This window comes from Anas platyrhynchos, chromosome 4 (assembly GCF_047663525.1).
Source record: "Anas platyrhynchos isolate ZD024472 breed Pekin duck chromosome 4, IASCAAS_PekinDuck_T2T, whole genome shotgun sequence".
In the NCBI taxonomy this organism is placed as follows: Eukaryota; Metazoa; Chordata; class Aves; order Anseriformes; family Anatidae; genus Anas; species Anas platyrhynchos.
Genome location: NC_092590.1, coordinates 35,157,615 through 35,176,377, shown reverse-complemented (window position 1 = coordinate 35,176,377; position 18,763 = coordinate 35,157,615). Strand labels below are relative to the sequence as shown.

The 18,763-nt window shown below is 42.2% G+C and overlaps 1 protein-coding gene across 16 annotated transcripts in view; it reads left to right on the top strand.

Annotated features, from left to right (window-relative positions):
- TRIM2 (tripartite motif containing 2) overlaps positions 1–18,763 on the top strand; it is a 111,130-nt gene that overhangs the window by 46,530 nt on the left and 45,837 nt on the right. For 3 of the 16 annotated variants that reach the window (XM_072037379.1, XM_013100887.5, XM_013100890.5), the window contains one exon: positions 5,713–5,853. The exons of 6 other annotated variants lie outside the window; for them this stretch is intronic. The gene's annotated coding sequence lies outside the window, so the exon portion shown is untranslated. Of the gene's footprint in view, positions 1–4,013; positions 4,397–5,712; positions 5,854–13,446; positions 13,581–17,093; positions 17,277–18,763 lie in introns of those variants that run through there. 7 more of the 16 variants (XM_021273333.4, XM_013100891.5, XM_013100888.5 and 4 more) reach the window with 7 other exon arrangements.

Here is an 18,763-nt window from a genome sequence, read left to right as displayed (position 1 = left end):
TTGCAGCTCACTTAGAAGGGACAAGGCTGAATGTCACCAGAGCTCTCAGAATCAGATTATGTGTCCCAGGCAAGCCCAGATCCCTGCAGTCACAGATGTTAAGTGAGAGCTGATGTGGAAAAGTGGCTTAGTGCTATGTATGTTCTTGCTTTTTCTTGGGGACAGCCAGGGGCTACTGCAGGCTGTAGTGAAAATATCAGCAGCCTTGGGGCTACTCCAGCTATGGCATCAAGGTTATAATGTAATATTTTTTGTCTGAGCTGTGTATTTGCTTGCTGTGGAAAAGGAGTGTTACTGCATTATAAAGCAAAATACCAACAGCTTTGAAGCAGCCCAATCCTGATCTAACAGTAGGAGCAGACTGCAGAGAATTATCACAGTATTATTATCTCTTCAGATCATCAGCAACTTGCAGGGGAACAGACTTTTGCCAAACTTATGTCTCTGGACAACAATCTGAAATACTGAAATGAAGCACACAGTAAGAGAGCAAATTCACAGTGATGAATACAAGCTCAGCATCTGAACCCTGATCCAAGATACTCCATGTGCTGGCTTTAAATGTTTAAAATCATAACTAATTCTTTTAAAAAATGGGTCATGGTCAGTGCCAAAATCTACATTATTATATTTCATCAATGGTAGAACTGAAGCTTCACCTTGAACTCCTCCTCCAAGGGTAGATTTGTCTGTTTATCTGACTTGGGGTTTTTCAGTCTGTACAAAGCATGACAGCTTGTTTGCATCGGAAGATTCATATAGGACTTGAACTATGACCAACCCGAAATGTATTTAAAATCCTACACCAAGTAGTCTACTGTGTGAATGAAAGGTGAACACAGAGGTGTGGTGCATCCCTGGTTTGTTAATCTCCCATCCTGAGCTTCCATCATTCTGCAGTTTCATAGGTTCAAATTAAATGGTAAGGTGCGTTCTCCAACAAACCCAGACCTTTCACCTACCACTTTCTCAGTATTTAAACTGCAAGGCAACAGGATAGAAAATAAATTGCTTCCATCTATACCTTTACAATATAGAAGTTCCAACAAAACCCCACTAGGCCCAATGGGAGCAGAATCCAATCCAAGAGAGAGACAATTTCTGCCACCTACTGTGTATCGAAACCTGTCACTTACTGAGGAGGGGCAATTTTCTTTGCTTTAACAAAAATACAGTGCAGTTAAAAAATATATTTCAATAATTTAAACACAAAGTTGCATATGATCAGTATTACCAAGATCTAAGCTGCATCCTTCTCCTAGTCCCTGTCCTGCTAACACTGCTGGTGTAGTTTATCTTGGTGAAAAGTCAGGGTTGTTTTCTATTTACATGGAAAATAACAAGGTTATTTTGTAGCTGGCGTTTGAAAACATTCCTAATGGAAGCTGCCATTTTTCTGAGAAAGAAAATGGATCTTAGCAGATAGTTTTCCTGAACTGATCTGGTCTTTGTTGCAGTTGTTCCTGTATAAAGCTTTCTACTGTAAATTTTCTCTCATCAGCAAACTGACGAATATCTTTCATTTCAGTTTCTCGAGAAAACTAACACCCCTGTGCTAGATAGGAACATGGTGCTTGTCTGCCTCAAATTTTACAGAGACGGTGTGTAAGAAACTGGGTATCAAATGATGTCTTAGTATTATCCAGGGGAAAGCAGTGCATGCTACAGTGAGGGGACACACAGCCAGCCTGCCTCAGAGCAGGAGATGTCCGTGGGCAGTAGGATGCTTCTATTCAGAGGGGTGATACTAAGGAGGAAATGAAGAACAGGAAAGGAAGGGGAAACAGCTGAAGAATAAGAATGATCCCCAAAGCCTGGAAAATGAACGTTTAAAATCAGTCCTCTGTTTCTGAATCTTGAATTTTATTTTATTTTTTTACATAGCAGTTATTTGTGAAAAAACTCTTGATGTAAATGGACTGCAGTATTTTTCTGAGAGAACAAATAAATTGAAGGGTACCTGAGAGATCAGTGTAAGTAATGCCTTTGCTCCTCAAGGCAAAAAAAACATTGTCTGCACCATCATCACAAACTGAAAGTGGTAATTTCCACCTACTCTTCACTTTAACACCATGTCTCACTAGAAAATGAATTCTTATTCCAAAGATAATGCTCATTCAACTTGTCCTGTGCTATATCAGTATGGATGGGAAGAGAGCCTGCACATCCAGAAAGCCACGCAAGGGCTATTCTGCTGTACCCTTGTGAAACAATTTCTGCCCCCAAATCTGAACTCTGAACCAGGATTAAGTCCTTTGATTTCATGGAAAATATCAGTCCTGATAAAAGTAAGATGTAGTCAATTGACCCCGAGTGTTTACTAAGAAAAATAACTCAACTGTTAACCAACCCTGTTTACTGCTATATCAGAAAGATACCTTTGCTTCAGCTGATGTCTGTGCATTTCAAGTGTTTTGCTGTTAACCTTCTTAGGGGAGCAGAACAAAAGGAAAAATGCTAGCCTGCAGGCCAAAGATGTACAACTGTGGTAGCAGTCAAGTAGTAGGACACATGAAATCTGTTCTCATGTACCTCTTGTTTGTGTGGGGTGCTCTCGTGTCTAATAATATGACTTGAGCTTATGTATAGCCCTTTACATTGGATCACTAGATTGTATTTCACTCTTCTGGAGGGCTGCCTGTTTTCACAAAAGCTGTAGGAATGTAATACCTTAGAGAGCTCTAGCCCTCTACCAGATTTGATCAAAATTATGCAATGGCTTCTACAACTATTGGAAGGAACTGTGACAGCACAGGCAAAAGTACATGTACAGAAAATTAGTTCATAATTTTCTCCTTTGTATCTATTAATTAGAATCTTTTTTTTTTCTTTTTTAATAACAAGCCAGTCATATCAATCCTGAATCCAAGTAGAGGATCATAATCATACAAAGATGAGAAGTGGAACAAGTGACAAGGCTCAGGATTTTCAGGCAGACTGTTTACAATGGTGTTTTTATTTTGTTAATGACTCACTGCGCTGATTCATGCTTTGGTGAAAGCTGCCTCATTTACAGATTCTCAGTGTCCAAACAGAGTAAACTTATTCCCAGCAGAAAAGCTTGCAAAAGTTTGCTGGCAAAACTGAAGACTAAATCAAACTTGATATTTTGAAATAAATAACACAGCAACAACTTTTTGCCTCGAGCAACAGCAAAACTTCTTTATCTTCTGTAAAGAAGAGAAAATTTGTTTTTGCAATTTTTTGTTGGAAAAAAACACATAATTTTGTTCTGACTCAAAACCTTGAGCTACCCAGAAATGTAGGTGAGCACTCAGGCCTCTTGCATCTGAATGTAATCAGGGCAGTAGATCTTTAAATAGCTGAAACTAGGGTGTGAAAGTGACTTGGGAGCCCCAAGTCAGGGACTTTCACTGGGTGCTTTTAGAAGTTTTATTTGTGATACTTTTGGTGTAGTGCTCATTGTAATTATGGACAGGATCACCCCAGAGGCTCTCTATCAAGCAACTGTCCACTGATTGTGAGATGCCTTACTAGAGGAAGAAACAGCAAATGAGAAGGAAAAAAAAGAAAAAAAAGGAAAAAAAGAGAGAGACCCCAGTGGGTTTGTTTCCCACCTGGAAGCATTTAAAGGATGTAAGTGGATCAGCATTCACTTCCCTGTTTATAAAAACCAGGTTGTTCTTACTGAGTTGCTAAACTGTTGAACTAAGCAATGCGCTTTTTTTTTTTTTTTAAATTCCCTTTCCGGAGAGGCTGTTTGTGCTGGGAGGGAGGGCTGCAAGCTTGCTTTGTTCCCCTGGGGGGGAAGAAAAGTGTCTGCCACCTCCCTGAGCCGTGGGGTGCTCTCAGGGGCTGAGGGCTGCTGGGGGGCAACGAGGCGGCCAGCTGCACGCACGCAAGAGTGCATGCAGTCAGTCTGGCGTGGGGCTGCATGTTTATTTTCAAAGCCTTTGTACCTCAGGTTACTTGTAAGGCTGGTGCTCAGGGAGTTCAGCTAAAGCTGGGCTGTGTATATTCCCCGCTTCGCTCGTAATTTGCAGTTTATGAAAACCAGATGGATGACTCTGTGCTCTGCGAGTTAGCGCAGGGATGGGAGCTCCTGACATGAGAGCAGCTTTTACAGAAAACACTGAGTTAAGAAGATTCAGGCTCAAGCTAGATCGCTTCTTCCCTCCCCCCCTTTTGTCTATTTTTACTGCATCATTGGTATGTGTCCAAGGAGAGTCGGCCATATCATTCGGAAATACGAGGGGATAAACTTTTGACTGTTGGATCTCGTCAGGCTGAGAGGCTGTAGAGTAAATGAACTGGGAGAGAGAGAATTAAAGAGGGATTTCTGTAGGTGAACTTCTGTGGTTGTCTGCTCTGCCAACAGCAGTGTAAAATAACGAAGAAACCGCAGCAGTCCTTTCCCACTGTCTCTCTAAACAATGTAAGTTATACTTTCACACTCGTCTCTAACTATCCTTGTGCTTTTTCCTGCTCTCGAGTGTTTTGGGAGAGTAGCGGCTGAGCAGCGGGCGAGCTGCAGCCAGGAGCTGAGCTGTGTGCGTGAGCGAGGGCTTTGTCTTCGTTTCTCTTCCTAAAGTCAGGGTGGCAGTGGCGGAGTCGGAGCAGTTTGACAGCACCTTTCTCTGACAGTCGTGCCGGCTCAGCTTTAGGTGGCTGTCGAAACCTTTAAACCTTTTCAGTGCTTGTGCAGAAATCCGTTTGTGGCTGGCACGAGACAATAGGAAATGTTCTGATTGAACCGTGTGTGTGTCGAGCTTGCTGTAAGAGCAAGCGTTTCAAAGGGGATTGATGGTGTGATGCTGTGTAAACAGGACAGGATGTGACGGGGAAACAAATGCCTCCTGCTCTTTAATATTTAAAAGCAATAATTGAAACAAAGCCAAGCAGTTTGCCGAGGAAAGGCACAGTGATGTTTATTCAAGGCAAAATAAATCTCTGTAAATTTGAGAGGGCGATGTCAAGGTATTATTAGGAGGGAGACTTTTGCTTCTCACAGGTGTCAGGTTTTTTGAAGTTGGCATTAATGTCACCATATTCTGTTGTTCTGCTTTTGAGAAAATTAACTTGAGCCAATACCTGATGCACAGCTCCCCTGCTAAGCATGAATCCCCCCTTCCTCCCCCCAGCGCTTTTTTTTTTTACTTTATTTTAATGTTTTCAAAAAGCATTCTAGGCAGAATGTCAGGCAGATTGATAGGGGTAAGAAAGAACAAGGAAATATAATGTATCAGGTAATATACCAAGAATAAGACGATAATCACCCTGAAGTCAAATATTCGTGTCATTGTGTCATTTGTGTCATTGTTCTGAAGCCAGAACAATGACACAAATGTCCATTTGTATGTATATAAGAAAAATGTGGTGACAGTACGGTGACCAAATAAGTGTTTATTAGGTAAGGACATGGTATAAGAAAAGCCACTGTCTGTTCCAGCCTCAGATTATTTGTCTTTGAGGGCAATGGATTTATTACCTGGATAACAGCTATTGTGATATAGTGATATGTAGTGGTATAGTGACCAACTATTGTGATATAACCATCAGAAGTTTTCTTTCTTAAAGTTCCACATATCCACTTGTGCAAGAACTGAACAGAAATTGACCAGTGATGCTAATGAGAGCTTCTAGGCAATGTAAAATATTTGGAATAAGTGTAGGAATATAAACTGTAGGGCTTGAAAAGTGTACTAAAAGGCTTGGTTTGTTAAAATCTATATAAACTTGTTTATTTTAAAGCTAGCCCCATGACTTTCTGGAAGATGGACTCATGAAATCTAAAGCCTGGAGCGGTTATAGAGAGAAGGTACCAGGAAGCTACTGTACCTGGTCTTGAAACTGCAACGTCTTGCTAGAAAACAAAGAAAGCAGAAAGCTGAGGTTAGTCCCTATTTCCAGAGAGGTTTTTTTTGGGGGGGTGATTGTTCTATTGGCTGTTGACAAATGAAACAATGTTTCTGTGCTTTATTTACCCTTGTCCAAAATTGTTTATGGCAAGCCATAGGTTTCCTTAAACTTCTCAGCAAAGCATTTGACAAACTTGTGAAGAAACTCACATCTCTGATCTGGTCCTGCAGTGCCCGCAGTTTGGCTATAAAGAACAGCTTGGTGTTTTCTTCAGCGAGGGCTTCGTCATTTTTTATGAGAAATGGCTTTGGTACACCAAGGCTTTCCTGAGAGGGAAGGTTAAACAGAATCTCTTTGTTACTCCAAGGAGCATCATTAATGCATGCTGCTTGAGGGCCAAAAGGAAACATGCAGTGGATTTTATGACAGAACAAATTCTAGATGGAAACATCTATTTCAGCCAACTGGGGAAAAATTTCTGTTTTGTGTATTGAATTTTAAAAGGGAGACAGCAAATGTATTATGCCAGATACAGAATAAAAACTAGAAGACTATGTTTAATGCCTTTATTTAGGGTGGGGGAGAGGGGGAAATGCAGGTCTTAAATGTTTTTTTTGGAAGTTGTTTTCTGTGTATGAATTCAGTGGAGTCTTGGCTCTGAGGTCAGGTATGAGATAAGCAGTGTCCATGTCCTGAGAGTACACAAGTGGTGTCTGAATTCTGCTATGTCCAGCAGTATGCACAGTGGTTGGAAATTCAGATCTTACCTGGACAATGATGGCAGTGCAGCTGGGGGATTTCCTAAGCCCATGATAGTATTTTTCTCTGGCAATCCCAGCTTGAAGGTCGGGTTGTTTACTGGAAAATCCCAGATAATTGCTGCTTGAAGCCATCTCAAAAACATGTTGGGCCTGTCTTTGCCTGATAATGGAATTTAATTAATTCATAACAAAACTAGGATTTGAACAGCTTATATAAACACAGTGAGGCTCCTGATTCCTTTGAGGAAAATTGGGGAATTAAATGAACTAAAAAGGTTTGGGTGTTCTAATTCAGAGAACAAAGTGTTGTACATTACTATAGTAAAGCTGAAATTTAATCATCTGCATAAAATATTTCTGCATAGTTTTGCAGAAATGTGTAAGATTGTGTCTAGACACATCAAGTATTTATACAAAAACAAAGGCAGGATGTATGATAAGGTAGGAGAGATTCTTGGGCCAAGTGTAAATGAATTGGATTTGATCAGTTGGCAGGCATGTTGTCTCATCAAAATTAAACATGCCCAAGGGTACAAGTGTAGCTGGTTTGAACTATTTGTTTATATACAGCAGCAAACACATCTTTACTCCAAATAATTCAGTTTATAAAGAATGATCCTCAATAGAACTGTACTATAGAAGAGAAAAACACCACAAATTTAAATATTTTGTATGGACAGTGCAGTATTATAAAAATCCATTAATTCTTAAGAATCTACAAATGGTTTGAAAACTCAAAGACAATGTTTTTCAACTTTTCTTCCTTTTTATTTTTCATTTTTATTTTTTAATTTTTGGAGCCCTGAAAACTTTCTCCTGGACACCTGCCCATCTATACTTTGCAGGATAACATATATGAACTTGCTTTTTTTTTAGTCAGGCTTCAGGGACCACACTGAAGAAATCTTATGACTGTCAGAATAAAATCCACAATTGCTGATCCTATGCTTGGCTGACACCTTGAACCAAAATTAGATATGCTATTTCTAGAGAGCGCAGGTTGTGGTTTAAGAAAAAATGAAACAAACAAAAAACCTGACCACGTGGAAGTGTGTGACATGAGCTGCTATTAAAGAAAAAAAAAAAAAAGAGAGAAAACTCCAAAACAAAACCAGTACTTACTGAAGGGAAGAAAAGTTGGAAAGGAAATTATCATTGTTTGGAGGTTACTAAAATACTGAAGGGAAAAGAACACGGCTTATCAGTCATATAAATAGACTTCACCTCTTTGTGCCTCTGTTTTTGATGGGTTATTGCTTATGACGTGCTTCTTCTGTTAGAATTGGGCTTGCTCTTGTATTTGTTATATGACATTACTGTATTGTAGACAGTCTGTTGGCGTGTTGTAAGGTTTATGTTGACATGTGCCTGTAATGGGAGGAGCTTCTTGGTTGCTAACATTGAGCTAATGCAATTTGGAAAAAAAATCTTATTTTGTGAGAAATTGTGTGAGCTTTTCCCTTGCTTTTGATCAACTGGAATTAAGCCCACCACCCTCTGAGCAAAATTCATCTTGACCTTTGGAGAGATGCAGGTGGCGTTTCTTATCAACCTTTCTGATTTGTTTTATTTCTATAAAGACCAAGTTGTATTTCTGTGATTGAAATAATTAAATATTTATTGTATAAATTGCAATATTAAAGACATTTGTCTACTATTTTCTACAATAAACTCTGGATATTGTCAGTCACAGAATCTATAGACTTATCCTGGCATTGCTTGTCATTCCTTCTAATATTTGGGGTGTTTTGCTATATTTGGATTGGGCATTGCTTATTTTAAAAGCTGGAATTAGTAGTTTAGTTTGAAACTGGACTAGTATGAAGTGAAATAAATGACATAACATGCCATTCTAATGTACCCTATGGGGAGAGCCAAGGATCTAGTCAGTTGAGAAGTCTGTTGGCCACCAGGCAGCTTTCCCTCTTGCCAGCTGGACGACAGGTAAGAGCTCAAAAGCAGATCCCATTCAAAAGGAAGAATTGAAATAGCAATTGTAATATACTACTTGAGGCAGTGAACAGCTACTGTGGCAGGTAGATGTGGTCTGGCTCCATCCACCTTGCTGCCAGTTCATGCAGTAAGGTTAAAAAAGGCATAGCTAAATTAAGAAGGAGGCTAATCACAGACATGTGAAAAATGTTAACAGCATGTATTCTGGCACCTCTTACGTTACATGGTGATCTGCTTGACACAAGCATCAAAATATATCCTGTATAGCTGGACTGCTACCATAGCTGTTTTGGCAGCAGTTTGTCTGTAAACCATAACACTCTACTGTTAGATATTGGATCTTTAAGGTAATAGATTAACTTCAAGAATATACCCTGCCCCTAGGAGAAGGCAAATGACTGCAATGACTGCAGATATCATCTATAATCTGAAAGTTCCCCTGAAAGGACTGGACAGGTTGGCTTTTTATGATCAGCATTTTGGTCATGTGTAAAACCATTATTAATTTTGTCTTCCTTTGAAACCTTCTGAATACTTGCAGTCTTGGGTGGATGTTAGTAGCAATGAATTAGGTGGATCTTCAGCTCTTAAGTCAGGGTGGATGCCCTCTGCAGAAGAGATACAAAGATTGGAGTAGCTGCGGTTGCTTCTGGACAGTTTTTAAATACATGAGATGAATGTTCAGCGATCTGCTGGTTCCTAATCCAGTATGGATTTATTTGTGTTAGTATTATTTGTCTGTCTAAACATGTGTATGATCAGTTTATTTCTGGGTGACTTTTTGTTTGTTTGTTTTTGTTTTGTTTTGGTCATGTAAAGCTATTTGCTCTGTGTTACCATGAGCTTCTGTTCTTGACTTCTCCCATCCCCATTCTGGAAATGTAGATTAAGAATTCCCTCTTTTTCTGTTGATTTTTTTTTTTATCAGTATTGAATGCTAGGCTTAATGAATAATGTCCTTTCATTGAACTTGTCATTTGAAAAACTGTCACATGGAATGATGGCTACAAGGAAAAGTGTAAATTTTAGTCTATGCAAAGATTTGTATTGTGCTTGACTCCTATGCCCAAGCTTAGTTGAACTGGGTTATTTTTTATCTTGAAGGTTTGTGGTATCTTGCAGTGTGCTTTGTGTAGTGCTTATGAGTTGATTTAGCAAGGAAAGAGCACTGGTTATATTATGTTGAACTTTTGACTGATATGAAGACACTCCTACAGCTTGTGCAGATCAATAAACCATCCAAAGCAGTGATGGAATATTGAACAAATGCACTTGACATAATTACTTACAGACAAAAAAAAAAAAAAAAAAAAAAAAAAAAAAGATTGCACTCAGAAGATTTTGCTGAACTTGGAAAATACTCTTATACTCTTGAAAAGATCCCAACAATATGTTGAGCTCAGCAAGTTTGCCGATGACACCAAGCTGTATGGCGTGGCTGACACGCAGGAGGGAAGGGATGCTGTACAGAGGGGCCTGGACAGGCCTGAGAGGTGGGCCTGTGCTAATCTCTTGAGGTTCAGCAAGGCCAAGTGCGAGGTCCTGCATCTGGGTTGGGGCGCTCCCAAGCACAAATACAGGATGAGTGGAGAATGGCTTGAGAGTAGTCCTGAGGAGGATTTGGGGGTGTTGGCTGATGAGAAGCTCAACACGAGCCAGCAATATGTACTTGCAGCCCAAAAGCCAAACGTATCCTAGGCTGCACCAAAAGCAGCATGGCCAGCAGCGCAAGGGAGGTGATTCTCCCCCTCTGCTCTGCTCTTGTGAGACCCCACCTGGAGTGCTGCATTCAGCTCTGGGATCCCCAGCACAAGAAGGACATGGAAAAATTAGAATGAGGCCAGAGGAGGGCCGTGAGGATGATCAGAGGGCTGGAGCACCTCTCCTGTGAAGACAGGCTGAGGGAGTTGGGGTTGCCCAACCTGGAGAAGAGAAGGCTCTGGGGAGACCTCATTGCAGCCTTCCAGTATCTAAAGGGGGCCTGCAGGAAAGCTGGGGAGGGACTCTGTCAGGGGGTGCAGTGATAGGACAAGGGGTAATGGCTTTAAATTAAAAGAGAATAGATTTAGATGAGATGTTAGGAAGAAATTTACTGTGGTGTTGGTGAGGCACTGTCACAGGTTGCCCAGAGAAGCTGTGGATGCCCCATCCCTGGAGGTGTTCAAGGGCAGGCTGGATGGGGCTTTGGGCATCCTAGTTTAGTGGGAGATGTCCCTGCCTGTGGCAGGGGATTGGAATTAGATGGTATTTAAGGACAGCAATAAAGGCCTATTTTCCCCAAGCTCTATGGCATTACATTTAGAAAAATAGAGAGTGAGTACTTCTGCAGGGAAGCAAGGTCTTAAGGAAATATCACTAGAAGTATTTTTTTTTTCCTGGAGGATAAACTATGTTGGAAAAGGAAGGAGGATGTGGAGAAATGGTAGGTTAATATTGTATTCACTACGAAAAGGTTCCCTGCTTGAGGCAATGACCAGTCGGTCTCCATTGTTGCATGTCTTGTCCGTATGATGTAGGATGCTCTGTGGCTCTCAGTGGCATTCTTCATACAACAGGTTGTGTATTAAGGCAGCAGTCTGATGGATTCATTTCACCTGGCATCCCTAAATAGCTCCGCTAAGTAATAAAAACAGCCCTGTGGTGCCATTATTATCTATTAACTATGCAAAAAGGGAGTGGCTACTATGACAGCTCCTGTGATGTCTACACTGAGTATTTTGAAGGTGAGACTGGGTCAAAACAAAAGTAAATCTAGCTCAGCCTTATAATCTGGATGGTGGCTGACAGTGGGTGCCTACAGAGAAGCATAAAAATAGATCAGACGTATAATAGTATGCCCCTGAATGCTCTTTCATCTTCAGGGATTTGTGCTTCCAGCTCTGCTTCTGGTAGAGGAGGTGTCTTTATATTTAAAAATCTCGAATCAGTTTACCCTCTGTGAATTTGTCATTCTGTCCTGGAATGCCCGTAAATTATTAACAGCTGTAGCACCCTGGGGCAATGAGTTTCATAGCTCACAGAATGAAGTAGCCAGGACATGGCTGATAGCCTCAAAAGGGGTTTTTCATCTGTGGCCATTAAAAAGGAAGATTAAAATGCAGTGGATATAAATTGTGAATAAAATTTAACTCAGACTTACAGGTTCATCAGCATTCCAGAAGCGTTTATCTGAAATGTGTCCTAACAGCCCCTGACTGTGCTAACTGAGCCAGGGAAGAAGTTCAGCACCCAAAATAGTGCAGAGCATGTATATTGTATCTGTAACCGGTTTTCTACTAGGATTTCTCAATTCCTTTTAACAGCAGTGCCTACAGCTGGTTACTTCACATGCTTTTCTAACAGGTGTTGTCGTTTCGATGATACTGCATATAACCTATATCAAGAACAGCATGTTTTGTCTTGTCACAGTCATCACAGGGGCTGCTGCTAAATTCTCAGGCAGCTCTTACATTGCTTCACAGAACTTGCAGAAAGAAGAAGCTGGCGAAATCTAATCCTGATGTCTGACTGCAAAAAATTTGGTCTTTATATGCTACAATCTTGCACTTCTTTGATTATAAAAATAGCCCTCGTCCAAACTAAAGGCTTCCTATGAAAACTTATTTCATAGCATAGAAAGTGCTTTGTGTTAGGTTGTGTCATTGTGGTTAAATTGCAGTAGCTGACTTGTGAGTCCTTAGGGCGCTCCCAGTATTTGCAGACACACTGGCTTTCCCATAAGGTAAACGAGATGTATTTTTGTATAGAAATGAAGGTACTGTGTTTCCCAGTTCAGTTTGGGAGTGTTAAAATTTGTACCATATGAGCGGTACTACTTCTCTCATCTTTCATTAGCTATTACTTTGTAAGTTGTGATGTCAATTTGGAAAGACAGGAGGATACGTATGAGGGTCTTTGGAGCATGTAATTTTTGCAGCCTGCTGGCATGTTGTCAGTGATGGGCATCTGCTCACGGTCAGGCTGCCAGCACCCTGTAGGAGCCTTGGGCATCTGGCCTGAACCTGCCCTGTGTGTTTGCTAGCACGTGGGAACCTGGAAGGGACGTCCAAGGGAAAGCTTAGGAGAGTTATTCTTGGAGAAGGATTAAGGCGGGCACCTCTTCCTGCTGCTCCTCCATGCAGCTTGTATCTGCTCTAAAACTTGTGCCTCGTGGAAAAGGCCTGAGGAAAGGCCAGGCTGAGGCAGTGCAGCAGCTTGGTGGGACCTGGGGGAGGACCATGAGGACTGCCTGGAGGCCCGGCCTGCTCAGGGGCACGGGGGGCCTGCCCGGAGGCCCCATCTTACTGTGGCTGCAGTGAAACCCTGCTGTGGAAATGCATGTTGGGAACTGGTGCATTTCTGCAGACAAGGCACAAGACATGGGGAATGCATCGTCTATGCTGCAGAAAGGTTTCAGCTTTTTCCCACAACAACAGTTCTTTAAATAGGAGCACTGGAGTGCAATCAGCAAGCGCGTGTCCTTGCTGCGGTCTGGAAAGGCGCGTTCACCCGCTGAAGTGCAGCCATTGGGTGCTCCCAAGCTCCGAGGTGCTGGGGCTGGGTAATGCTAACTCAAATGGAGCGACCCTGTGAGTGTGGAGGAGGAGAAGGCAGCGCTGCAGCCAGCGGGCTCAGGCTGTGTGCGCTTGGAGCTCCCCACAAGAGCTGCAGATGGCTTTGTGTTACTGTTTTTTGGTCGGTTTAACTCCTGTGCGTACAACTATTGTTATAACCCACAGAGCTGCTCTTGCCAAGGTTATTCTGACACTGTCTCGCTGTTTCTGGTGCCAGAGTACCTGCCGTATGCGGCTACGTGTTTACCTACTTGCTGCGAAAGTGCAGTGTCGCGTTATTGCCAGTGTAAAGAGCCTGCCTGGGTAAACCTCTGCCTGCCGCTTAACGCTTGGTTGAGGTCTTCTCTGAGACCGAGGGTGATATATAGATGCTTAGACATACATCTGGGTGTTTGAAAGGCATTTCAGTTCAGAAGAAGGCAGCAGACATAGAAGGTAACATCGCTGTTGGCTCCGAGCGAGAAAATGAGGTGGATACTGTACAAAAGCTCAGGTAAATGCAGAGAAGCAGCAAGCAGTATTTCATCCTTTAAACAGTGTAAGCGCTGCAGGTTATGTGAAACTGAATTCGGCATGCTCACGGGCTGGGGAGGGTCTCTTCTTCCTCCTGTCCTTCAGTCTCTCTCCCATATGTGTTTTTGGCAGAAATCCCACCTGCTCAGGCACCCTATCTACACAGCCCATGTGCTACGGAGACATGAATTCCTGTGCTTTCCTGTGCCTCTGTTGTTTGCTTTTTTTTAATGCTTATACTGTGCCATTTCTTGCTGTGAAACATCTGTATTTTTTCTCCCAGTTTATTTTTCTTATGCTGTTTCTGTTGAGAAGTGGGATTTTGAAGGTTGAAAAAAAAAAAAAAGAAAAAAAAGAAGAGGAAGAAAGAAGCCTGAAGGGCTGTCAGTCTCTAGGTTAATTTTGCATAGAAGTTGTATGTCATGTGGTGATAGCTGGGTGCTGTCTTGTCCCTTGCTGCTTTGAACTTTGTGCTAATTCAACACGATCCAAGTGGAAGCAGAAGCAGAGGAGAGGTCAGTGGGGAATATATGACTAAACTCAAGGTATCACCTCTCCTAAAGGGAGAGCTGCAGAACTGTAAGATCAAGCAGAGGTGCAGCATGGGGCAGGTTGGTGTTTCAGGAGGGAGTGGAGGGGATGATCTCCGAGCAGTTCAACCTTCACTGCTCAGCTCAGGACCAAGCATTTGCATCTACCTTTTACTTTTCTTGCCATTGCTCAGCAGCTCTAAAGAAAATGCCTAGAGCAGTTCTTAATGTGCTTTATTTCTAACAGTATGTAGAAGAGGCCAGGGACCTCTTCCCAAACAGATTCCTGCTCAGCCTCCTGCTTTTTGTACTACCTGATGTCCTGCGCCTGGAGGGTTTAGCAGTGATTAGTGTGGAGTCTCCATGGAGCACTTTGATTTCAAGTAGCATTTCTGAGCAGCTGTTTATGGAAGCTGCAGTGATTTAAGGCACAGTTTTAATTATTTGCCAGCTCAGCTTTTTTTTTTTTTTTTGAGTTCAAGTACCTAAAAAGGCTGAACAGAAACCTGTTATTGTTAATAAAATAGATAGGCCTAGAGAGTCAAAAATACGTAAGTAAAATGTGTAAGTGTGAGGATCATGTTAGTGGCACTTGGTAGTTAATCAGAAGAGTGTTTTTTTTGTTGTTGTTTTTGTTTTTTTTTAATGGATGCTCTGACTAGCAGCTTTGGATGAAAAGTATAGAATTTAAAATCCTTTTACTTAGGCCTGCACAACACCTAGCCCATAAAATAATAATTTGGATCTGCCTCGCTGTGGATTTTTTTCTTCAAAATAGCTCACCTGAGAAAATGTTTTATTAAACACGGAAAGGGCTATGGTCCTGAAATGAGGTCCTGAAAACCTCAGACAGACAAATAGCCTTAAAGTAAGTACCACATCTCAAGTGTGTGATTACTGGGTGATAATATGAGCTCTAACCTGCCAGCCTTATCCCTTGGTGTGTGCAGGGCAGCCAGCAGAAAGGCTCCCCTTTGTCCGAGGGCGAGACTGTGGGAACATGGGGTGTGTAGGGATGGAAACAGGACCACCAAAAGGTCCTGCTTTGTGTTGGGGTACTGCAGAGGGAAGCAGAGGTTGTGGGGATGTGCAGAGAAAAGGAAAGGGGGGGAGGGTTACATGTCAGCTGTAACCCTTTTCTCCTCTCCAACTTGGAGTATAAAGCATAAGTATGTTGGTGTCTTAAGAGGCCCACCCACTTATTTCAGACACACGTATTGTTATAGGTTTTGATTACAAACTGAGGAAAGAGGAAAGAACATGAAGCAAGTAAAACGATGTAGTTTTCATATATAGCAGTGGCTTCTATCCTTGTTATTCCTGTCTTCAGCAGGTGAGAGCCTGTAAAAGAAATCTAATTCATGACCTTGACATCTGACAGTCGAACTGGGGGTGATCCCATTGCCATGCCGAAGAGATGTCAGGATACAGAGCTGTTTTCTGGTGGCTGCAGTGCCTGGCCCTGCCACCTCAATGGCAAATGCCTGCTTCAGGCTTGCTACAAAAGCCACAGCCTGGGCAAGCAGAGCTAGGTGTAAGCAGGAGGTAGAAAGAAACAGAATAAGGTGGTAAAGGCAGAGGAGGATGGGCGCTGTGGGGGCTGTGAAGGTCTCAGCAGCCCAGTGTTAGTTCCCAGGCAAACCTTTCAAGTTCTTTGCCTCTCCTGGCTGTGACAAACCATGTGTAGGATCACAGGCTTAGGGGAAGAGCATCTGCCCCACTGGATCACAAGATGGGCGGGTGATCATGGCTCCAGGCTGTGGCACAGGGAGAGGAGCCAGCACCTCCTGACAGAGCTCCTTTCAGGGCAGAGGCGTTGTGGCTGCGAGCAGGGCTGCAGTGCGAGCAGCCCTGGCTTTTCCCTGCCCATCTGAGCTCCTGCCTGGGCTGCTGGAGCACGCTGGGTCAGGCTGCAGGTTGCACTTGTTACGGTGGGGAAAGGTAAGGGAGCCTCCACCAGCACCATCCCATCCAGATGACTAAGGGCCCGTGATCTTGGTGCAGGCACGGTCCCACAATGACAGAGCCTGCTTGTTTCACCCCACCTGATTTCCTGGTGCCAGCACCAAATTAACAGTGTGGAGCCAGGGGGTGGCTGAACAGACCATCCTGTCCTGTGTTTGTGTTCCCTCATTCCCAGCATCATGGCTTTGGGGAACTGATTTCTGGTCGCTCCCACCTCTTATTTTCCAGACAGCCTTATTTCCTGCAACTGTATTATTTAGCCATTTAGTTAGGACTAACACAATATTTTTTTTTTTTTCTGCTGACCTTAAAATCTTCTGTAGAGCAGGCTGAGTTAGATTACTCTCCCTTCAGTCAATTTATGACAGAGACTTCGGTGCAGGCCATTAATCTTAACCCGGAGTGTTTGAATGACTCATTTAATATTAGGGGAAGGATGTAGCAATATCCAGCTATGGTCTGTAAATTAGCTACAGGTTTGGGGTTGGTTTTGATTTTTGTTGTAACTTACCATTTATGGACTCCCTCAGAATGCTAATTCAGGCTGTGTTAGAAAAAGGAGAAGAAATTATTTGAAAATTGTAACAATTAGAGGGGATGATAGCAGGGGCTAGACCACTCCTTTCTGTGGTGCTATAAAGATGGCATGAGCTATATATTTTCCATAGAACTTACTTCCAATGGGCGCAGCAAACTTCTGTGGGAGATTAGTGTTTTTTGTTCTTTTTTTTTTAAAAAAAAAAGAAAAATAAAGAACAACAATCCCCATGCCCTTCCCCCAGCTCAGAACAGACATACAATAAACCTGGTTGAAATGGGCTGGCAATAACTGGTATGGGGTAAAGTGCAAGATTGCTCACTGAGCTACAAATCCATTTCCTCTTCACAAGGGAGAAGGAGCCCATGTGTCAACATTAAACATGCAAGAACCAAAATCTCAAGGGAAATGAGATTTTCTGTTGTCTCATTTTTCGGTTGTCTCCTCTTCCTTGCCACAGTACCACGGCTTTGTTTTGTTTAAGAAGCAGAATCATTTCCAGAACATAAGAGCATTGTCAGAAGGCAGCTTCTTGGAGTTAATTGCATGAGAACTGCATTTTGAAGCAATCTCTCATTTGGAGTTGTAGTTCCCGGTAAGAGTGGCTGTAGCTGTGAGTCCTGCGGTCTCCTTTGGCCATGAGGTATGTTACGGGAGCGGTTCTGAATCGAGGGGTTTGTAGTCCGTGCTACTGACTGTAAGTGGAAACAGCAATTTGAGCGATCCTTGTTGTTCTGTTTTAGTGTATGTAAACTTGATGCTGGAAATGAGCAAGGAAAAGCAAGCAGCTAAGTGATGCCTGTGTGCTTCTGTCTGAGCCCTCTGCCTCAGGACTGGGGGTGCACTCCAGAGTTTTCAGTCCTGATTTTTGTTTTAAACGTGCCTTTGTTCAAATGGCAAAAACAAAAGACTTTGGATCTCCTAGCTGTGGGAGTTAAAATTTTAGCTTGTTCTTTGTAATGGAGTTCTCTGTACAGTTGAAAAAGAAAAGCAAGAACCCAAAGAAAGAATAGCAATACCCCACCCCCATCCCTCCAAAAATATGCCTGAAACTCTGGCCTTTTTTTAAGCTGTGAATTGTGCCGTGCAGATCCCTGCTTCTTCTGACCTGCTGAGTGTGGAGCTAAAATGAAACAGACTTTGTTCTCTTTGACAGAGTTGGGCACATGTCGAGGGAATCAGAGGAGCAGCATTTTGGCATGAGCACCCAGACTCCTAACACATGCACGCATGCTGCCTGATGTTTCATTTCAGGTTATAAACTGGATTACAACATGCTTTTGCCCAGTGGGCATTACCCTGGGAAACCAGGCTGGATCTGCACGATGTATAAAACCAATCTGGCTTAGTGATTGCCAAGTGGGAAATAAATGATGGGTAGAGATTCTATGTTTTTAACAGGAATTTAGATTAAATGTCAGTCATGATAATGATTATTAATCCTATTTACCTGGTCAGTCCAAGAATAGAATAAGTATATTCTGGAAACTGTTTAAAGAGTGTAGGGCAACTTTTTAAGCTGTGAGGTCTAAACTAACCCTACCTCTTCTAATTAAGTCCAAGTAGCACAGACAGTATTTAAAGCCAACAGTTCTTATTCGTGATGCAAATGGCCTTTTGTGTCCTTTTATTTGTGGGAAGCTTTGTTAGCCTCAGTGAGCTGAAATACTTGCATATGATTTGAGTTTTTTTGTTGTCATTTTGTTTTGCTTTTTTCAAAAGAAAAGATTCACTGTATTTAGGGATGCAAATACTACCTTGTCTGCAAAGCCCACCAGCTGTTGTACTGGAGGACAAAGCTAATTCTATGTTGCTTAGCTTCAGTAGTGTCTGTGTATTCACAAGCATCTTTTGAGCAACTTTCTCTGTATAACTGAGAAATTCCACTGACACCAACTTTATTTCCTTTGGTAACAGCCTGGTAAAATCTGGACTGATCTGTGAGTTAGTTAGTTAGTTTAAATAAGTTATTAGATTCACTAAGGGAATGCAACTTCGCATTAATGCTTGTGCAGAAGTTCAGCAGACTGCTGGCTCTGAGTCTCTTGGTTCTTTGAATGTGAGGTTACGAATCACAGCTGTGAGTGTTTGAGCTGACTCAAGTCAGGTTAAACTCGTGGCTTTGTAGTG